The 22,131-nt window shown below is 43.9% G+C and overlaps 1 protein-coding gene across 1 annotated transcript in view; it reads right to left on the reverse strand.

Annotated features, from left to right (window-relative positions):
• The window catches only part of LOC126483901 (facilitated trehalose transporter Tret1-like), a 259,894-nt gene that overhangs the window by 196,851 nt on the left and 40,912 nt on the right, over positions 1-22,131 (reverse strand). The window lies entirely within an intron of this gene.

Consider the following 22,131-nt stretch of genomic DNA (forward strand, 5'->3'; position numbering starts at 1 on the left):
CTACGGTCGCAGGTTCGAATCCTGCCTCGGGCATGGATGTGTGTGATGTCCTTAGGTTAGTTAGGTTTAAGTAGTTCTAAGTCTTGGGGACTGATGACCTCAGATGTTAAGTCCCATAGTGCTTAGAGCCATCCGAACCATCTAAAATATTTACGTAATCTATTCATTCAAAAAATGGTTTGAATGGCTCTGAGCACTACGGGACTTAACTTGTGAGGTCATCAGTCCACTAGAAATTAGAAGTACTTAGACCTAACTAAGCTAAGGACATCACACACATCCATGCCCAAGGCATGATTTGAACCTGCGATCGTAGCGATCGCGCAGTTCCAGAGTGTAGCGCCTAGAACCGCTCGGCCACTCCGTCCGGCAATCTATTCATTATGCGGTATAACCTAATGTTACAGGTTTAACACAGTAAGGCAAGTATTATACTTAGGAACTGTGTGTAAGTCTTAGGACATTGTAACTCACTGCATACAAATACCCAGAGTACATTCATTCAGTATTTGAGAAGGAAAGCACTCAATCACTTACCACAAACTTTACACGTAATTGCAAAGCCTTACGAAACTTTTATGTAGCTGAAACCACGCACAATATGATGAAAGTAAGAAAAAAATCACTTTCTAGATTTTCATTGTTCATGCAGTGAAACTGCCCCATCAGGCTTGACGTATTAATTTACTTGTTGTTTACTACTAACTGTATTCGCAACATATTTTGCAAACTATGTCCATATATAGCTCTGAGTGTACCTGATTAATTACATAGGTGAACGGTCCGGGGGAAATATGACATAAATATTGAAATGTGTGAAAAACTAACTTTTGCTTAAAACGGAGCGCAAATTAGCCAGGTTATACTCATCCAGTGTCTGATAATGAGATCACGTAGCGACTGCTAACAAACATTGAACATAAATTCAAACCTTTGATAACCTTTTTCTGGCTTACATGCTCAACATGAAATACACTGACGGGAAAAATCGCAATACCATAAAATCATTAATGTAGGGTAATGAAACTTCGGGGCTACATCTGTCTAGGTAAAATATGTAAGTGATCAAAATTGCAAAATCACAGGTTAATGTAGGCGTGAGATAAGTCATTGAAAATGTGAAAAGATGGTACGTAAGTAACCGGTGTAAATGCCAGAATGTTGAGTCTAAGCGTGAAATCGTGCATTCGTTGTGTTGTCCTGGTCCCGGACGTCAGTTTGTGGGATGGAATTCCATGCCTGTCCACTGGAGACAGACCTGGTTATCGAGCAGGCCAAGGCAACATGTCGACACTGTAGAGTACGTTCGGTTACACCAGCGGTGTGTGAGCGAGCGTTATCCTGTTGGAATACACCACCTGGAATACTGTTCAGGAATGGAACACAGCAGGTCGTATTACCAGATTGACGTACAGATCTGCTGTCAGGGGGCGTGGGATGAGCGCGAGACTGTTCCTGATGTCATGCAAAACCGAACCCCAGACTATAACTCCAGGTGTGGGTCCAGTGTGTCTAGCAGACCCCTCCTGGCGTCCTCCTAATCAACACACGGCCATCCTGGTACCGAAGCAGATCCAGCTTTCGTCAGAAAACACAACACACCTGCACCCTGCCCTCCGATGAGCCATTGCTTGACACCACTGCAGTCGCAAATGGTGGGGGTTTGTGGTCAGCGGAACGCACGCTACAGGCCACCTGGCTCGGAGCTGTCTCGTGTATCAATTTGTTCTGTCACTGTGGTGCCAGCTGGGGCTCAGGCTGCTGCTGCAGAAGCAGTACGGTGCACCAGAGCCGTACGCCGAACACGGTGGTCTTCCCCCTCGGAACTGTCACGTGACCGTCCGCCGTACGGTCTTCTTGCGATCGTACATTCTCGTGACCATAGCTGCCAGCAGTCATGTACAGTGACTGCATCCCTGCCAAGTCCTTCTGCGATATCGCAGAAGGTAGCCTACATCCACCTCCTTGCAGCCCTGTTACCCGACCTCGTTCAAACTCAGCGAGGTGTTGATAATGGCGTCTTTGTCGCCTTAAAGGCATTCTTGGCTAACATCAACTCAACAGGTCGTATCTCAGAGGTGACTAGCGCTCACGACCGTTACACCATGTATTTAGAGCAAACCCGATTTGCATCCTCATAAAGGCGCTACTAGCGCACTCTCACGTGACTGGTGCGAAATCTGAATAGACGTCATCTTTCACATCCAGAAACATACGTACCAACATCCGTCTCTGTCGCAGAACAACTTCTTGGTTATGCAATTCTTTTTCCGTGACTGTATTTAACATATTAACACATTCGTAAAGTAATCGGAAGTTTAAAGTTGTTTTACACACGAGACTTCGATTACTTAACTGGGGTTAACTGGTACTCAAGTATCAAACAAGTGTTTTGTAAGTCATTTCTTCTGTGGACGAATTAAAATTGCATGAGATACTACTAGCGAATCTCAGCACGATACATGCTTTTCTTAGAATTTGTTTTACATGGGCCGGCCGCTGTGGTCGAGCGGTTCTAGGCGCTTCAGTCCGGAACCGCGCTGCTGCTACGGTCGCAGGTTCGAATCCTGCCTCGGACATGGATGTGTGTGATGTCCCTAGGTTAGTTAGGTTTAAGTAGTTCTAAGTTGTTTTACTGGTCATTCCGCATCATATCACTCCGGGAGGCTGTTCTTAGATGTCTTGCAGTAGCTACTGTTTCCAGTGATTTGTCACCAATAGTGGAGTCCTTCGGCCCTAGGATTATCTGTCACGTGTAAACTTCTTTCATCTCTTGCAATGTTGTTGATATGAAAAAATGCAGAAGTGAACCGTGATTCTGAATCCACGTTACACTGTTATGTTGCCTCTATAAAACGGCTTGGTAAATCAGTTCGAAATTCGGAGGAGGCAACCAAACTTCGCATAACGATATTGCAGCGTCTTGTTCAGAAGTACGACGCAGTTTTCCTTCGGACATGAGAGAGTGTCTGAAGGAACAGGCACTGCGGCGACTACAGCCGTTATAAAATACATGAAATGTATTCGCAGTTGCGAATATAGGTAACCATCAGCTGTATAACGGAATGACGACAGTGAAAATTTGTGCCAGTTCGGGAGTCGAACACGGATTTCTTAGGATTGATGACATTGATGACAGTCTTCGGCTATTTACGCGCAATACGTTTCATTTATTTAGGGCCAAGGCCAGCAGCAAAATCTAGCACCAATCGTAGGTCTTCATAACGTCGCGATGTCCGCCGGTACGCACTGCGCAACTACATTACGCGGTTGCAGTAGGTGACGCTCAGCGACATCCACTGCTATTTCTGCTTCGTTTCGAGAAGCTGCTGGAATTTGTGCGATCTGGACATCTAACTAGAGCACTGCCTGTTCGCGCTAGATGTAACCAGTACGTTCGGGATTTTGCCGCGCCCGGGCGAAGGCGAAACTTGATGCGCGGTTTCACACGCTTTCCATCTACCCGTCAGGCTTAATAAAATTTCAGATGAGCTTCAAGAACGCAGGCGCCTGAAGACCGCTAAGTTGTGACTCCTTCACTGACTACTCTCAAAGACTGGAAAGAGCGAAAATCAGCTTGGTGCGAACTGCGATTGCATTAGTTCTCCGTCGTTCTCAGCAGCCGTATTTCATTTTTAAACAAATTCTAATTTTTCAAACAGCGTGGTAATTTCGAAGAGAACCGTATAACATCCTGGAGCAGCTTACGAAAACCACCGAAAACATGAACTGTGTAACCTGAAAAGGAAATTGAAAAATGGTTGCTCAAGTTACGCTTCTAACGATGTGAAGCAGCGTCACCTCGATCAGAAAAGGAAATACTTTTCGTGTAATGCAAGGTACCCCAGAAAGCGGAGACGGCTTCTGCCGTGGCAGCGATGAGGGAATAATTTATTTTTCATTCGGGAACATTTACATTTTACATTTATGCTATTGATGTTCCATCATCCAGCTACCTAAATGGACAGTTATTTTGCCTTATAATTTTACAAGTTGTACAAAAGACATTTTTATCGTATCCTTGTACGTTCTTATGATTTAACAATTAAATAAAAACATAAAAAGTAACGTTAGTTTGAGAAATTATAAGAATTTAACTCAAGTTTATTTGATGTTGAGGGAAAAAAAGAAGATATGACCTGCGCCATTCCAAATGCAAGGACCTCTATAGTACACTTCGAACCACTCATCTCTGAGTGGCATAGTTATTTCTGATCCTACTGATTGATTAACTGTAGCGAAGTGTCTCCGAATGAACATGGAGTGGCTGTCTTTAGTCTGCATTCTATACAATCACATTCTAATAACTATTCTATTCTAATATAATCTAGGTCCTTGTGTCGCTCTGTCCGTGTGGTTAGTGTCATTTATATACAGTATAGTGGCCTAGAGGTACTACTTCTATAGTATAGCTGTTCCAGGTTTCACATGCCTATTTAGGCCACACCCTGGCACGGTTAGAGCTAGTTATAGTTTCTAGACGTTTCCTCTACATCTACAGCTGCATGAGTGCTTTGCCGTTCACACTTAATGCCTGGCAGAGGGTTCCTCGAACCACTTCAAACTATTTCTCTACCGTTCCACACTTTAACAGCACGTGGGAAAAATGAACTCTGAACTGTTTCTGTAAGAGATCTGATTTCTCTTACTTTATTACGATGGTCATTTATCCCTATGTAGGACGATAAAATATTTTCACATTCAGAGGAGATAGTTGGTGACTGAAATTTCAGAAATGATCTCGCCTTGATGAAAAACGTCTTTGTTTTAATGACTGCCTTCCCAATTCGCTTATCATATCCCCTATTTCGCGATAACATAAAACGCACTGTCCTTCTTTGAACTTTTTCGACATCCTCCGTCAATCCCCTCTCGTAAGGACCCCGTGGAGCACAGGAATACTCAAGCAGAGGACGAACAAGCTTAGTGCAGGCGGTCTCTTTAGTAGATCAGTTACTTCTTGTAAGTGTTCTGCCAATAAAACGTACTATTTTCATTGCATTCCCCACAACATTGTCTACCGGATCGTTCCAACTTAAATTGTTCGTAACTGTAATTCCTAGGCATTTAGTCGACCTGGCAGCCTTTAAATTTCTACGATTTATCATGTAACAAAATTTTTGTATTCCTTTTTATACTCATATGGATGATCTCACACTTCTCCTTATTCCGAGACAATTGCCACTTTTCACCACACTCAGGTATCGTTCTAAGTCATTTTGCAATTGTTTTTGATCTTCTGATGACTTTACTGGACGGTAAATGACAGCATCATCTCCGAACAATCTGAGAAGGCTGCTGAGATTTTCTCCTAAATCGTTTATGTAGATTAGGCATAGCAGAGGGCGTATAAGACTTCCTTGGAGAACACCGGATTTACCGTCGATTACTAAGTACTGTGACCTTTCTGAGAAGAAATCTCGGATCCAGTCGCACAGCTGGCAGTTTGATTAGAAGTCTCTTGCGAGGAACGGTGTGAAAAGCCCTCTGGAAATCTAGAAATATGGAATCAATTTAAGATCCCCTTACCGTAGCATTCATTACTTCGTGCGAATAAAGAGCTTTTTTGTGTTTCACAAGAAATATATTTTCTGAATCCTTGCTGATTGTGTGTCAATAGACCATTACTTCGAGGGAATTCATAGCGCTCGAACACAGTCTACGTTCCAAAATCCTATTATAAATCGACGTTAGTGCTGTGCGTCCATAATTCAGCGGATTACTCCTGTTTGCTTTCGTGAGTATTGCTGTGGCCTGTGTAACTTTCCAGTCTTTTCGTACGGATCATTCGTTAAGTGAACGGTTCTATATAATTGCGGAGTATGAGGCTATTGCATCAGCATACTCTGGTGTAGCCTGGTTCGGGAGCTATTAGCCATTATTCTACCAGTGTCGTGTATTCCAATTTGCTTCCAGCGCATCGCACAACGATCACAAAATCTAATTGTCAGAGTCCGTGGTTTCGTTCTGTACTGTGTCGAATACTTCCCAAGGGCAGGCTCGTCTCCGGTAACTGCCTGCCTGCTTCGTCTGTACGGTCTGTTTCGTTGTTTTCGGCATATAATTTAACTGGTGTAGTGTCAGCGGCTCTGTTCACGTCCTAACATTTGCCTGGCTCTCTTACGGATTCGTGGATGTCTTCATGTGCGAAATTTGCTTGTCAGGCCGGCAGATGTAGTGTGTAAGGTAGAAATGGATGCTCAGGTGTTCCTGGTTCCCGGCAGGAACACATTGTTCGCTGACCGAGGCGCGTTCGATGAAGGTGTATTGCCGGCCGAAGTGGCCGAGCGGTTCTAGGCGGTACAGTCTGGAACCGCGCGACCGCTACGGTCGCAGGTTCGAATCCTGTCTCGGGCATGGATGTGTGTGATGTCCTTAGGTTAGTGAGGTTTAAGTAGTTCTAAGTTCTAGGGGACTGATGACCTCAGAAGTTAAGTCCCATAGTGCTCAGTGCCATTTGAACCATTTTGAAGGTGTATTGGGTAGTGGCCGCGCCCTGTTAAAAAGTACACAATGCCTCGAGTGGGGTCCGCATAGCGCATTTTCAGCCGCTCCCGGAGGTCTGGGAAAATGGGGTAAACTTTACACCCTTAACACTGGCTGGTCACTCACTGCCACTCACTCACCCGCACTTGTCCCTTAAATCATCCCGCGTAATTTCTATTACTTTGTCTACTCTGCCCCTCTTCAACCAATATGTCGCGGCTCGCTCACGGACTGTTATGAAATGATTATTAAATCAAGACCCTACGCTGTCGACAGGCGTTGATATACACCAACGGGGACAGTTGGAAATGCGTGCTCCGACCGGAACTCGAACCTGGGATCTCCTGCTCACATGGCAGACGCTCTATGCATCTGAGCCACCGAGGACACAGAGGATAGTGCGACTGCAGGGATTTATCCCTTGCACGCTTCCCGTGAGACCCACATTCCCAACTTAATGTCCACACACTACATCCGTAATGCCCCTGCCCATTACACTCATTACTCGCGACAGACAATCTTACCGAGTCCTGTAAGAGAGTTCGGGCAATATGCGTGCATCCGTACAGAAGAAGGTCAACGGCCGGTCAGCCTTAAATATATGAAGATGGTATCTGTTCTTTCGGACATCTTCATGTAGTCATACACGGACTGTTAGGTCAATCACGTATATTGCGAGCACCACGCACAGTGCTTCTACTGACATGTTACAGAACTGTTCCCTGATCTCGCCAAATAACGGTTCTGATCGTTGTAAGACAAGAGTCTTTGAGCCAATGTGCTCGCCGCGAAACATACAGAGTGCTAATGCAGTAACAAAACTTTCGCTACTTGAATCAGTGTAGATGGAAAACTGTTAACCCTATGGGTTCCCAAATTTATGCGAATGATGTTTAGAGTGTGCGCTGCAGGATTTGCGTTGTTAGTAGCGTTAGTGTAATGACTTGCTGTTAGCTGCCGCTGCTGGCAAGGCGACGTAGGATCTGAAACAAAAGCATACGTGTGCTTTACAGTCTCAGTAAGTCGACATGGGTCTGGCCGAGGTGAACAGGGCTTTACTCGTAAATCTGTTGCATCAAATCAGCAGCAATTGTGCTGCTCCTCTTCAGCGAGTGTCGGTGCATGAAGGATCTACGGAGAGGTCTGCACGGGGGTTGAAGGACGTGATTCGAAAGATCGAATTAACTGACGATTTGGGAATAGCTCCTGCGAGAGGCTGACGGCCACTTGCGCCACACACCGTTCAAGAAGTTGCTGTGGCCGTGGCTGAGAATACTGGACGCAGTGTGCGATATTCAAGCAGGGTACGAGCCGTGTCGCGACATTTGAATATCATGTGGTCCACCGTCGTTTCGGGCAGCAGTTGAGCGATCTCTGGTGCTCTTGCAGGCTGTCGTCGACGCAGATGTGCGTCACACTGAGCGACGTTTGTAATCTGGAACGTAAACTTGGTAAGCAATTAACAAATGTTACCCTCTCAAGTGGTAATTAAAGTGTGTTTCTTTCAGTGCTTTATTCTTCATTTCTCTTCCGCATGTCCATACGAATATTTGCTCAAAGTTTCATTGTCCTACGATCACTCGTTCGTCATGGGGCCCTCTCAAGTAGCGAGAGTTGAATTATAACCACCCTGCAATACTGAGTTAAACAAGGCACACGCATACGTTCCCACAGCTTATAGCTGAAGTCGGTAAGTGATTGTGTTGATGCATGCGAGATTGTGTACACGTTTTTCTCCTTTACCAATTGCCTCTTTCATGTGTTGGCCAAACGTCAGTCGATCGTTAGTCTGTACCGTTAAGTATTTCGTTGCGTGTTTTCTGTGAATATCTGCAACGTGCAGTTTTATAATGTGGTGCCTCAATCGAAATGAACATTCAGACCTCCTGTCACGGCGTAATGCGCATCGCACTAGCTCATGAGTGAGGGAGGCCAGCTAGACCTGGGTCGAATTCGAGGATTAACGAGGATGGACTGGTGGTACTTGGGCCAGACTGAATGTGTGTTTTGGGCAGTTTCTCACGCTCGTTTAGACATACGCTGGACTGGTCTCCAAATTCCATCTCAGAATACAGTACACATACAGGTAATGTAATTATGATAACAGACAAAAGGAAGTTTACACGAGTCACAGGCAGATAGCACACGTCATCTTGGTGGCTGTGGCGTTACGAAAAGCACCTGGCCACAAAGTTAAATAATGAACAAAACTAGGCAAATCCTGAAAAAGCAGACCACGTAGAAGAAAGAATTAGAAGGAGTATTTAGGCATCCGAAGGCAGTGGTGTTCAGACTAAAGCCACGAGTTACAAGTAGTTAGCTGACAGATACGAATCTCGGTTCGAGCATGCATTTACGAAAAGATCGGAATCAGTCCTAGCCTCACCACATTCAGCTGAATTTTAGCTCTTTTTAAATGTGCTTTTCGCAAACAGCTATTCAACTATTCTACTGACGTATGCATACATTTTAATTTACCTTCAACAGTATTTTCATGTTTCACATCTGATGCAAGATGCGCCCCAAATTAATGTATCCTGACAGTTTAAATTCTGTTAAGTTGGGATCGTTTTCTCTTCATGCACTTAGAAAGAAAGCGGAGATGCGGCCTGTTGAGTCCTTGGAAGGGAACTGTTTTAGATTTGTTTAGTTATCTGACATACGCTTAAAAATGTGTATAGTTAAATGCAGTCATAGCACGGCTGCTGTGACATATAAAAAAATGTATGTTGCAGAATGAGCAATTAGTAGAGGAAACCAAAGAAAAATTTGGAGTAGGAATTAAAGTTCACGGAGAAGAAATAAAAACTTTGAGATTTGCCAATGACATTGCACTTTTTTCAAAGATAGCGAATGACTTGGAAGAGCAGTTGAGCGGGATGGACAGTGCATCGAAAGGAGGATATAAGATGAACATCAACAAAAGGAAAATAAAGATAATGGAACGTAGTCGAATTAAAACAGGTGATGCTGAAGGAGCTAGATTACGAAGCGAGATATTTAAAATACTTGATGAGTTTTGTTATTTGGGCAACAAAATAACGGATGATCGCGGAAGTAGAGAGAATATAAAATGTATTGCCAATGGTAAGAAAAGCTCTTTCGAAGAAGAGAAATTTGTTAACATCGATTATAAATTTAAGTGTTAGGAAGTCTTTTCTGAAGGGTCGATCTCCTGATAACAACACGATCCCGGCTCAGGTCGTAACATAGTTTTTTATTTGTCCCTTTGTTTGTAACTCGGGGTCTACTGAGACAGCGCCTTTAACGTTTTTAAAGTTTAAATAAAAATATTGTAAGTGAATTTCCCCAATTTTTAGTGTTGCAACACATAATTCGGAGTTAAACCAGTCCATCTCGCCTCACATCACAGCGTCCTGTCTTCCCCTTCAACAACGGCCTATCGCAATCCAATTTCAGGTGCAGCCGCCAACCTCTGGAAGTTATGGTCTGCTGATGTCACGACCGATCGTTTCGAGCCTTCTGGTAGTTTCAAGTCGAAGACTGTTAACCAGTAGAACGCTGACGAAATCGCCCAAGGCAGTTTGTGTAGAACTTTATGCCCCTTTCTTATGAGCTGATTTCAGATCTGTAGATTATACTTCACGTAAGGACTGCGACACGCCAATGACGTTCTTGCTATCGTTCAAACCATAAGTTACACGGCTGTTTCGCGGACCTGTATTGGCCATGTTTATTTGTAGCTTGTTCTTCTATTGTGTCTGCCATCGTTCCGCTTTTATGTCAGCATCTACTGCGTGAAACTAGCCACAAGTCGGCTGCAAAACTTTTACATAAACGGGCATATTTCTTCGACTCAATGTCAGTGTTAAATTGCACAAGCGCGCCATTTGCTGAAACATACAGAGAGACGAAATTCCGAATCCGTTACATTCCCTTTGGTAAGACAAATTTCACTATACCTTTATACCTGCTTCCTACGAAAGCATGCAATTCTTACGTAGTACTAAATATGTTACCACATAATGCAGTTTTGTTTGTCGTCTCTTCCATCGACGGAAAGTAGATCAGCATTTAATGGCCTGTCTGTGAATAGGTCATTAACCCATTAGTGCCCAGCTTTTCAGTAATATTACATGTGAGAGGTCCGACTTTTACCATTTTTTGGGACAATAATCTTGTTACGCTTGTTTAAGGATTGTTGAACAACTGTTCTTTCATTTCTGTGTTGTTACTTGCGAGAAGTAGCACATTAATAAGAACAATTAGCAACTGAATTCAAACATTATTTCTGTAGCCTGAACCTCATCATGCCATGAACTTAAAGTAAGTATAACAATGAAATAATTTTTCATTCATATTCAAAAACCATAAAGAGTTTCTTAATGAGTCAAGAATCACTTGTAATTAATTTAAATTTATGCAGCAATGTTTGAATCACAGGGACACATGGTAATTCCCATAAATTTAAAGCTAAGCACAAGTGAGAGCATTTAATAATTTTTATGAATTGTTCTATTATACTTATTGTTCTTGTATTTATTCTTACTGAACAAAATTTTGGGTCACTAGGATTTAGAGAAAATTTTATTCCCCAAAATTGTACTCTTCCAAAGCATAAGTAAATAGAGGAAGATGAAAGAGGTACTACTGATTGTGCCACTCAAAAAAACTTCTGTTTCTGCAGAATCAAATGCAACTGGCATCAACCCAGTAACTAATGCTAAAAGATATCCTCAGTGGTTAAGGAAACACTTGAAGTTCCTCCATCCTACATCCTTACAGGATACTTCAAACACAAGGGTGGAACTGATTGAGCAGCTTTAAATGTAAATCAGTACAGGACAAATATCTGTAACAGGAAAACGTACAGGGTTTATTTCAGTTGGTTACTGGATGTAGCTGTACACAATGCCTGCTGCGCTAAAGCAAAAATGGTAAATTTTTGATGAACTAGTTCTTGTATACTTGAGGAGGTATGCAACGCCACTTAAGGGACTTGAGCGAACCCCGCCCTCCAGTATTGTAGCTAATGAGCTTGAGTTTAAGGGAATGAAGCACGCGATTTTGAAAATACAGGAACTCAAAAGAAGAGGATGTGTTGGACTAAACAGCAGGACATAAGGACCGTACTCAATAGTGAAATGTAGCGTGATATTGCGTGCTGAATGTTTTGCTGCTTTATCATACCAAGTAATTTGTTATATTTGTTTCCTATTTGTCATTTGTAGTCACGTTTAAAAATCTGTTTTTTTCAACATAGAAATATGTAACCATTTTATATAAGTGTATGTTTTGCTCTCAATAGTGCTTAACATTACATACATGGTACTGTATATAATATTAAACCTAGAAAGGTAAAAATTGCTCTTTCACTTTAAACGCTTCTTTTTTCATTGTAAAAATAATAAATGTAAAAAAACTGACAAAAATAATTCGGGCATTAATGGGTTAGCTATGGAGTACAAGCTTGAACTAGGAATTGATAAGGGAATAAACCGTCTGTGTACTCTTGAGTCGAATCATCTCAACATTTATCTTAAGCGATTTAGGCAAATCCTGGAAAATCTAGCCCAAGATGGCCAGATGCTGAATTGAACTGGCGTTCTCTCGAATACAAGGCCCGTGCCTTAACTACTCTGCCACCGCACTCAGTCTCTACTTCCACTAATCGTTTTCCTAGTTATTCTGAAAAGTTTTTCATTTCGTGTATAACTTGATCATTTAATTTTTAAGACCAACCTGTAACTCTTCACACAAATGAATGTATTATTCCCTTAAGAAAGGTTTGGATGTCTTCAAAAGAAAGATGTTCCCAAATTACTTATGGGGATATCTCGCCAATAAAATTTCCATCAAGTAACAATCAATTTTCAGTTGCGTACTCTGTTACTTTTGCTCCTGGATCTACTGCGTTTTCCTCAGCTCGTCATCCCAACAGCCACCTAGCGATAGCAAATACTGATGCTCACTCCAGAGAGCTACAGTAATAGCCAGCTGAATTAAAAACCAGTTTTGCTCGGGCTACTCTTATAACAAAATTCGCACTATCGTGGCCGAAGATCCCTTCGGCTGTGAGACCAACTACTGAACTGTCCCTTTAAATTCTTCAATATAAGTGACACGATGTGGTAAAGTACAAAAATGCTATTCCCCACAATGCAAATATAGTTTCTATACAGAAACATGTGAGCATAGTCTAGGCCCAACAGAGCTGGCGCACTGTGGTGGACTACACTCTCTCTCTCTTAAGCAGAGGAAATAAAACGGAAATACGAAATAGTGACTATCGCCAGAGGACACCTTAAGCGTTAGAGAGCTGCTCTACGCCGACGTCCAGTCAACACCCACCTGTCATGGACAGACTGTTAGATATATTCAGACAGGTGGTTAGAGGCATACTGCTTCAGAATGGTAGGTCCACAATGTATAATATTGAGGAAAATTTGATACATTTTTTATTTTGTCCATCTCAGTTGCATGAATATACAATTTATTGCTACACTGATGACTCGCCCATTCTCAAACACACACCTTGTTATTACCTGTAACTAATTACACAAAATGGTGCCAAATGGCATCAACTACTCCATACAAGAATGCCAAAACTGTGAGCAACAAGTCCACTTATTGACATGACGGCATATGTGTCTGTTGTTTCACCTGAACACCACTTTCATACTGACTGGCAACACTAAATGCCAAAACTAGCGCTCAACCACACACATGCACATACATGGATCGCTGTGGGGATAGAATGTTGAAGTTATTCTGTTGTAAAGGCACATATCACAGTTACACTATTTTGTGTGTTGGCTTCCAGCGGGGGTCGCCATTCCCTCACTCCACTAACACCAGAGGCATCGTTGGCGTGGTAGCGGTAATGGCGGAAATGCCGGCAGTATGTGTGACAGCTACAGAGGTGGTGGTGGTGGAGGGGGGGGGGGGGGTGGCAGTGACGTCAGACCTAATGTAGGAGGAGGCACCGTTTGGATCCTGCTCTAGATCATACTGAACATAACCCTAGAATGTTTCTGTGTAGCCGGATCGATCCCAAGCATTACTCGAGGGTTTGCATAAGTGGATCTGCCATGAATAATATTTCTGGATATAACATTGACGCATCCGCCTTTAAGGCGATACCTTGGATTATACATGAGTGGATCCATACAGAACATTATTCTTTATTGTGTATATGAATCCATCCAACTGTTATTCCAGCTTTTGCACAGGTGGATCCTCCCTGAACAATATTCCCAGACATAGCACATGCTGGAGACACACCTAATAACAATAATAATGATCCTGGACATATTGTGTTGTGGATCGACCATTAGTAATATCCCGCATCCAATGCAAGCGGATCCACCTTTCAGAAGCAACATTCCAGGAGGCTGGTGCTGCTGCTGCAGCCCCCGCCGTCACCACTGGCGATACCTCTGGCATTTGTGGAGGGAGGGAGTGTGGACCCTTGTCGAAAGTCAACCCACGAAATAGTGTTACTGTGTTATGTATGTTTGCAACATAATAACGTCATTACTATACGCCCAGAGCAATCCATATACGTGCATGCCTATGTTTTAGCATCTGTTTTGGCACTTAGCGTTAACATTTGGAGGAGTAACTCGATAACCTGTCTAGGTTGGAACTCTGTATCAAAGTTGGACGGTATAAAAAATAGCAAAGTCACACCTGATTATGAAAGCAATAACAGCATATATACAACTGTACATTTGCATGTGGAATAAGGAAAAAATGTATAAATATGAAAATAAACATGGAAAAAATCGGTGCAAAATCCGGATATGATATGGTCACATAGAGTATCTGCTTTTGTACTTGAAGTGTTGACCACCAAGGACAGATTTTAGGTGTAAGAAGAGATTAAAGTCGCTAGGACCGAGGTCCGGGCTGTACGAAGGATGATCAAACGCTTCCCAGTGAAATTCCCGTAAGACTTGTTTGGTCACATTCGCCGTGTGAGGTCGGGCATTATGGTGGAAAAAAAAAACAACACCTTTTGAACAGTAATCCTCGGCGCTTGTTCTGGTCTGCACAGCGCAATTTCTTAATGGTCTCGCAGTAACCATGTGCATTGATTGTTTGCCTCGTGATAAGAAATCAATCAGCAAAATGCATTTTCTGTCCCAAAAAACGGTGCACATGACTTTTCGAGGTGTCAAGATTTACTTAGGCTTAACCTTCGTTGGGGATGAGCTGTGCCTCCATTCCATTGATCGCCGTTTTGTTTCAGGGGTGTCGTACGATACCCACGTTTCATCCCCCGTGACTACCCGAGAAAGAAAACCACCGCCTTCTTCATCGCAGCGTGTCAAAAACTGAAGTGCGCTGCCCATCCGTTGTTTTTTGTGTTGTTCTTTAAGAATTTTGGGTACCCAAAGTGAACACAGTTTTCGAAATTTCAGTTTTTCATTAACAATTTCATGAATTAGTGATCGTGAGATTTGCGTAACTTCCATAGCAAAGGTACTAAGTTAAAACTTACGGTTGTTCTTAATCTTCTCTTCAGTTGTGTGAACCAGTTCATCAGTAACCACAGACGGGCCTCCACTTCGTCCTTCATCGTGCACTTGATCACGTCCTTCATTGAACAGTCTGACCCATCTTCTAACCATTGAATCACTCATAGCATTTTGTCCGTAAACCTCGCAGATTTGCCGATTAATTTCCTTTGGTTTAACTTTCTTTGCATTTAGAAAACGAATCACAGATCTGATTTCACAAGCGGCGGCATTTTCAATTACGGCTGGCATTATAAAGAAGCACTAAAAAGCACTAGTCGGCAGGAGCGATCTGAAAATGGTGTACACGTCTTCTCCCTGAGTCTGAGTAACTGTCGCACATGCTCGGAAGTGCGATCGTAGCGCTGCCGCGAACAGAAATAGAAATGTAACTTACTTTGTGGATTACCGTCGTATTACATAGTGGAATTTTTAATCTTGTAATTTTGTGTATTTTTGATTTCGTTGTGAATTTTCAGAGATTTCGAACTTCTTGATGTACGTCTTGCGTTAGCTTTAACAAAGCCGCTACGAACGCTCTACGTTGACAGTGTCTGCTTTAAACTGTGCGATAGTGCTTTACTTTTTGACGATATAACGAGTAATATAGATACCAACATCACCATCATATTGTACGTCCTAGATATTATTTAGTGTTCGACTTAGTGACTATAGTGAAAGTAATCAATGAATATTTTCGGTAACCCAACTACGTGAAGTACTCACGTTTCTCCTGGCTTTCGTTCTATCTTCCTCAGTTATTCCGATGCTCTCGCGTACGCACTGTCAGTTATTGTGTCGCGATAAAATCCCTGGTGCCTGGCCGTCGCTCTCTTTGGCTTTCGATTCATGCAACGAAGTTCTGCGTTTATATAAACCAACACTCTAGTGAGATATCAACTTACCTTCACATAATAAAAATTTGTTATCACACTTGTTGCACAGGGATCACTTCCTGCAAAGTGCTTCTAAATACCGTAATACGTCACGTTATCTGCCATTCCTTGACGTGCGGATTAAATGTGAATACCGCGTCTTATGTCAGCAGAGATCGTACAGAAAAGGTACGCAACTCATTTTCTAGAGTTCATGGTCTTATTACACTCTCAAAGAAGAAATCTTGTAGTGTAGACGCACATGAATGTTATATTTAACCGGAAGTGTTCTCGTAGAACGTGGAATGTAGGCCGATCGTAGCTGGTGTGTGATTGGACATAGGCGTAGAGAAAGTGTTGCTGGTTAAGGGGCTTCACACGGCAAACTGGATCTCCTATTCCTCCTCCGACATCGGTTCGCAGATGTCATGAAACATTTCGCGATAGAGGACACATCCACCATGAAAGAAAACATGGCGATGGGAGTCTTAGGGTAAGTGTCCTTGGAGTCAGTAAAAATCGATTATCTCTGTACTGGTTTAAATGCTAGATTTGCAATTTTGTTTTTTACATGAGATCCATCCCTTGACGAACTAGAAAGGACATATTTATTGAAAGTCGACGGCATGGTATCGGCGAAATAACAGCGCCTGAGTTATTAAGAAGTACTATGCTGGGTTCCTACGGACATGCATGTAAGCATGCCATCGTACTTGTCAGTAACACAGGCACTGCTGTTTCGTATTAGTGTTTTTAAATATTCAGAAGGTGGGGCGAACCTTGCATTAAAAAAATTATAGTAGAATATCACACCACGCTTGCCTGAGAGAGCTCCACGAACTGGGACTGTCACCTGGATATGTTTTGTATTACACATTGGGCCCACATCTAAGTCGGCGTAAAGTCTCATTTCGGAATAAATGGTAAGCTGTCCATGGAGGTTATGCGATAGATCGATTACGTTCTTTTATTTCCCGTTTGTGCTAGGAAACATTCACACAGCATTACACAATTCCGTAACTGGTTTCAGCCACTCTGTGGTCATCTTCCGCCTATCAACAGCTAGAAAGAGAATGATTATTGAATCTGTAAAATCTCCCAATTAACTAATAAGCCTCTGTCTCTTCCTTTTATATATCGGCAAGCTGAAGATAACCACTGTCCGAGCGAAACCAATAACGGTTCGTATTTATTTATGGTAGCGGCGCAGTTCCATCCCAGAACCATATCTACGAGGGCGGTTCAGAAAGTAACCTCCGATTGGTCACAGTGCGGGTTGTGGGGGGAGTAGCGACGCCATCTGTGCGTTCACGCACTCAACAGGTCAGTCGGCATCAAGCCGTGGTCGAGTGAACGTCGTACCTGCGCTAGTTTAGTTTTTGTGGCAGTTTGAAATGTGTGCTGCAATAGAAAACCCCGCCAAATGTGAAGTGCGTGCTGTCGTAAGGTTTTTTACAGCCAAAGGATATTCTGCAGCAGCTATTCATCGTGAGCTTTGTGCCGTGTACGGACCAAGAGTTATGAGTGAAGGAGTTGTTCGTGAATGGGTACGTTTATTTAAAAGTGGACGAGAAAACGTTCATGATGAAGAGAGGAGTGGTAGACCATCATTGGTGACTGACGAACTCGTTCAGACAGTTGATGCAAAAGTTCGTGAAAATCGACGTTTCTCAATGTCGGAGTTGTCTACTGGTTTTCCACAGATTTCTAAGACTCTCTTGTACGAGATAGTGACAGCAAGATTGGGTTACCGTAAGTTCTGTGCACGATGGGTGCCCAAAATTCTTACCGACCACCACAAAACTCAAAGAATGGCCTCTGCATTAGACTTTCTGTCACGTTATGAGGACGAAGGAGAACCATTGTTAAACAGAATCGTGACCGGTGACGAAACCTGGATTAAGTACGTGAACCCTGAGACAAAAGAACAATCAAAGATGTGGGCACATTCAAATTCGCCTACCAAACCAAGAAAAGCCTCGCAAGATTTTTCTGCCAGAAAACTGATGGCAACGGTGTTTTGGGATGCCAAAGGGGTGTTGTTGGTTGAATTCATGGAACGAGGTACGACCATTAATCAAGACGTGTACTGTGAAACAATAAAAAAGTTACGACGGGCTATACAGAACAAACGCCGTGGTATGCTGACTTCCGGTATAGTTTTTTTGCGCGATAATGCCCGTCCTCACTCTGCTCGCAGAACAACGGCCCTTCTTGAGTCCTTCAAGTGGGACGTTATCAACCATCCACCTTACAGCCCAGACCTGGCGCCAAGTGATTATCACCTCTTCATGCATTTGAAGAAATGGCTCGGGTCACAGCGGTTTGATGACGACGAAGAGCTCAAAGATGCGGTCACAGGCTGGCTCCAGGCACAAGCGGGTGATTTTTATGCAGAAGGAATTTCAAAGCTTGTGAAGAGATACGATAAGTGCGTCAATCGCTATGGAGACTATGTAGAAAAATAGTGCAAAGATGTAGTTGTAAGATGTATATATTAAAATATTTTTATTTAACTTGGTGTATTTTTTTAAATCAACCGGAGGTTACTTTCTGAACGGCCCTCGTACATCGAGCTCAATAAATTCCGGGCAGCTTTTCATGGAGCTGTGGAGGAATCTGTTGTGGTCTCTTTGAAGAACCTATCCAAAAACAGTAGAATAGTTTAGTGAAAGCATACAAAAGTTAGATAAATATGGCCTGACGAGAATTTGAACGCCACTTCTCCAAAATATGAGTCCACTGTCTTAGGCTGTCCTAACTCCCTCGATCTTAATGCACTACTTCGCTCCAAGATAAAGTAAGATGCGTATATCACTGCGTCGAGGAGCAAAGAAAGCTCAGAAGACAAAAGAGCACAGATCTCACTTCGGAACGCTGTAGATACTGCACGGCTGGTACCAAATGGTCATGTGATACTCAAAGGATGGCGTCAGTCGTAGCAGCGAAGTGGACTGGATCTGCCAGTGGGGTCAAACGGGATTAACCAGTAACTTGGGTCGGCGCTGAGACTTACAAGATTGGCACAGAGGAACTATCGTCTTTGGAAATTGGAAATTTGTGGTAAGGACTATGGGAGCAAACTGCTGAGGTCACCGGTCCCTAGGCTTACGCACTACTTAATCTAACTTAAACTAACTTACGCTAAGGACAACACACACACACACACACCCATGACCGAGGGAGGACTCGAACCTCCGACGGGGAGAGCCGCGCGAACCGTGACAAGACGCCTCAGCCCGAACGGCTACCCCGCGCGGCCTATCGTCTTTGGCGTGCACATGACCACCCCATGAATGGAGTTGTCCGATTTGTTCGTGTATCAACGTGGACTGTTTGTAGTTCACTGTTGCTATTTGAGTTTACACATCATCGTTTTGACATTTGGAAATGGTGGAGTTGTGGACGCCAGAAAGCGGAGTACCAAGAGGAGAAACTGGAACATTTACGACATATTCTTCTGTTTGAGTTCAATAGAGGGATTACACCAGCGGAAGCTGCGAGAAACATTTTCGCCATTTATGAGCATAATGCCGTTGGACAGAGCACGGCAAGAAAATGGTTTTCTCACGTTATGGACTATCGTTCTGGCATTAGTGACTCTCAACGTTCAGGACGACATTCGGGCATTGATGAAGATCGTTGAAACACATAAATCCACAATGATCCACGTCAGTATACTCGAGAATTGACAAACGTGATGATCTGTGATCATGGGGTGCGATTAGCGACAGGAGCTTTTAGGACGAGTCCAGCGACCAGCGTACTGGTGGAGGCCGGAGTCCCTCCACTGCAGATCAGACGTGCGCAACTGCTCACCAGTTACGCAGCACTCATTCGTAGTTCCCCTGGGCATCCGAATTACCGTCTCCTTTTCCCGCCCGCGACAGTCCATCTCCCGCATCGGCGGCCCAGATCGGGGCTAAGGATTGCGGTTCGCGTGCGGTCCCTTCTCTCCGAACTGGAGTCCTTCCCTTTACCACCTCTACTTGTGGTCAGTTTACGTACGCCTCCATGGTGTACGCCTCGGCCGCTGCTTCGTCTTGACGTGTTTTGCATGGCCCTAAGGACTCCATTAACCCCTGTCATTTACTCTCGATTCTTGACGTGTTCCGGGGCTCTGAAGTGGTTTACACCGACGGCTCAATGGCTGATGGTCACGTAGGCTTCGCATATGTTCATGGAGGACATATTGAGCAGCACTCCTTGCCAGTTGGCAGCAGTGTTTTCACTGCCTAGCTGGTGGGTATATCTCGTGCTCTTGAGTACATCCGCTCATGCCCTGGCGAGTCACTTCTCCTGTGTACTGACTCATTGAGCAGCGTACAAGCTATCGACCAGTGCTACCCTCGCCACCCTCTGGTAGCGTCCATCCAGGAGTCCATCTATGCCCTGGAACAGTCCCGCTTCTCCGTAGTGTTTGCGTGGACCCCAGGACACGTCGGAATCCCCGTGAACGAACTTGCCGGCAGGCTGCTGAAACCGTTTCTGGAGATACGCATCTCCGAAGTTGACCTGCGTTCTACACCGCAGGGTTTTCCAGCTTTGGGAGGCGGAATGGCATAACAGCATGCATAACAAGCTGCGTGTCATTAAGGAGACTATGAATGTATGGAAGTCTTCCATGCGGGCCTCTCGCAGGGAATCAGTTGTCCTCTGCCGACTCCGCATTGGCCATACGTGGCTAACGCATGGTTACCTACTCCGTCGCGAGGACCCACCTCAGTGTCGCTGTGGCTCCCAAATGGCAGTCGTCCACCTCTTGCTGGACTGCCCACTTTTAGCCGCTCTGTGGCAGACTTTTAACTTTCCAAGCACCCTGCCTTCGGTGTTGGCCGACAATGCCACCACAGCATCCTTAGTTTTACGTTTTATCCGTGAGAGTGGGTTTTATACTTCTATGTAGGTTTCAGCGCAAGTTCTTTGTCCCTCTGCCTCCTCCACCATAGTGCTTTTAGAGTGGAGGTTTTAATGAGTTGCAGAGTGGCTGGCTTTCCCTTTTTAATCTCCTGGTTGCCCAGCCACTGTAATCTGCTTTCATGTTTTGCTCTCTTCTGTTTCTAGCGTCTCTCTGTTGTTTTCTTGTCCTCTTTTGTTCCTTTTAGTGTTCGTTGCCTTCCCTTCGTTCTTGTGGCTTTTCCTTTCTTTCCGTTTTGTGTTATATGTTTCCTTCATTTTATTCTCAAACTTGTGGCATCGTTTTATTAGGAACAAGGGATCGATGACCTCGTAGTTTGGTCCCTTCTCCCGCCTTTAAACCAACCAACCAACCATTCCACCACCGTGCGAAATTAGCTTCCAATGGAAAAGGTTGAAAAATAGCATGTTTGGGCACCACACGCTGTAAGCCAAAAATCAGAAAACTGAGTGGGTGGACGGATGTGCATCTCCATTTGCTCGTCATCAATTCGCTCTTGAACAACACCGACCATTCCTATACTGTGCGTTACTGGTGACGAGAAATGATGTCTTTATGCTAACACAAGGAAAAGAAAGAAACGGTTGAGCGCAAACAGAGATGCAACTCCCCGCACGAAGACCTGCACGCATCCACAAAACATAACTGCTGACATTTACTGTCGACAAACTGAGGCGTCTCGCAGGCGCAGTTCAAGAACAACGACCAGGAATACTGCGTGAAGTAATGCTACTCCACGATAACGGTCGCCCACAATATGTTAGACTGACAAAAGCACTATACAGTGGTTGGGTAGGAAAGCCATTCCGCACCCACTTTATTCGCCTGGTCTTGCGCCGTCAGATTTTCACCTTTTCCGATGTCTATCGAACAACTTTCAAAGAACTTACTTTCCCGATGAAAATGCTCTCCAAATATGGCTGGACGAGTTCTTTGCCTCAAAACCACGTGATTTCTACAGTCGGGTAATCGAAAAGTTACACCAGCGTTGGCAGATTGTTGTAAACACTGAAGGAGAATGTATTATTGATCAAGGGCGTACCCAGGATCTGAACTAGGGGAAGGGGGGGGGGGGGGGGAGGAGGGAGGGGGGCAGGTCAAACTAGTCTGAGGAAACAAGGACTCGAGACAACATACAGCACTTCTTATTAAAGAAAACAGTAAACCAGTGAAAAACTGCTTTTAATAAACATTTTAAATACAAGAATGCACTTGTACAATCCGAGAAAACATGCAGCATTTCTTATTAAATAAAACAGTAAACTAGTAAAAAACTGCGAGTATCATCTAGGGGGGGGGGGCAGCTGCCCCCCCCCCCCCCCTGCCCCTCGCTGGGTACGCCCATGTTATTGATGACTAAAGTCTCTTT

The sequence above is a fragment of the Schistocerca serialis genome, chromosome 6 (genome assembly GCF_023864345.2).
Source record: "Schistocerca serialis cubense isolate TAMUIC-IGC-003099 chromosome 6, iqSchSeri2.2, whole genome shotgun sequence".
Taxonomy (NCBI): Eukaryota; Metazoa; Arthropoda; class Insecta; order Orthoptera; family Acrididae; genus Schistocerca; species Schistocerca serialis.